The 1,600-nt window shown below is 51.2% G+C and overlaps 1 pseudogene; it reads left to right on the forward strand.

The window, feature by feature from the left end:
• On the forward strand, positions 508 to 1,342 carry LOC102179912 (annotated as a pseudogene).

Here is a 1,600-nt window from a genome sequence, read left to right on the forward strand (position 1 = left end):
CTCCCGGATACTCTGAACTTCTTTGCCATTAGTTTCTAAGAGTGGCTGTCTCTGATCTTTCAAATAAAGTTGATGAGGGAAAGGGGAGGGGAAAGAGTAATCTTGCTGTCTGCGATATCCAAATCTGCCAGGAGAGCAAGGGCTCTGAAGTTTTAGCCTCAGAGATTAGAATCACCCTCAGTAGATCTGAGGATCACACTCAGCAGATCTGAGGTGAGACTTGAGAATCTGCATTCCTAACAAGTTTCCGAGTAATGCTGTTGCTGCTGACCCGAAGGGGCTTCCCTGGTGGCTCAGTGGTAAAGAATCCACCTGCCAGAGCAGGAGACACCAGTGAGATCCCCTGGAGGAGGAAGTGGTAACCCGCTCTAGCATTCTTGCCTGGAGAATTCCACAGACCAAGGAGCCTGACGGGCTAGAGTCCTTGGGGTCACAAAAGAGTCAGGCACGACTTAAAGACTAAACAACAACCATAATACCTGGCTTGAGGATCCTACTTTGAGGTCCATGGCAGAAGAAGGATGTCGGCCCTTTTCTCTGATTAGTAAGACACCGTGAGTCACAGCAGACAGCAGTGAGTGGCGAGGGTCCTTTTTTCTCACTTGGCTTCTACACCATCAAGCTAGACTTGAATAGTTTTTCTCTGGCTGGAAGAAATGAAAACTTCTATAATCCATGTATCTGTGGGTCTTGGCTTTTGGGAATCATCATTATAGATATTTCAGAGAAATATCAGAGAAAAAGATGTTTTAAGGGCCACTAGCTAGATACCTTTTTTAACCCTTTAAAATGAAGCTTGTAAACATCATTTTTAAAAACAGCATAGAGTGAGGGCAATTCGAATAGCACCCAGCCAGGACACGCAGCCGGGATGCCCCGGCCCTCCCAGCCTCTGCCCCTGGACCCAGAATATCTGGAAGGAGCCGTGGGGCCGCATCCCTGCTCGCCCGCCATGGGCCCGCACCGCCCGAGACGCAAGCCCGAAACAGCGAGGAGGCGCCCCGGTCCTTAGGCCCGTCCTCCCGTCCACTTGCTCGCCGGGGACGTGGAATCCTGAAGAAGGACGTGGAATCTACAGAAGACCACACACCTGCTGTTAAGAAAGACCCTCTTCTGCCGCCTGGCAAGAGAAATATGCGTTCAATTCGCTCGTGGTGTGGACTTCAATTGCCAAGCCCAGGCCCTGCTGGCCCTACAAGAGGCGGCAGAAGCGTTTCTAGTTCACCTCTTCGCGGATGCCTATCGCCTCTCCGTACACGCCGGCCGCGTCACGCTCTTCGCGAAGGATGTGCAGCTGGCCCGGAGGATCCGAGGCATTCAGGAAGGGCTTGGCTGAGCTCTGGCCACCGGCCCGAGTCTCTGGTTGGTACCAGAGCTTCTGCCTGTAGCCAGCGCCAGATCCACGGAGTACAAGGTGTTGCCTGGACTTGCTCTCTCGAAGCAGAGCGTGGGAGATGCTTTCGTAGTTAGGTTTTTTTTAGAAGAAGACTGCATGGCTTTCCTCTGTAACAGAGGTAATGTATGAGAGAATCAACACATTCCAGAAATCCTGAGAATAATTTTCAGATGAAGAGACTCTAAGGTTGACTTCACTTTGCAA

Source organism: Capra hircus, chromosome 27, assembly GCF_001704415.2.
Source record: "Capra hircus breed San Clemente chromosome 27, ASM170441v1, whole genome shotgun sequence".
Taxonomy (NCBI): domain Eukaryota; kingdom Metazoa; phylum Chordata; class Mammalia; order Artiodactyla; family Bovidae; genus Capra; species Capra hircus.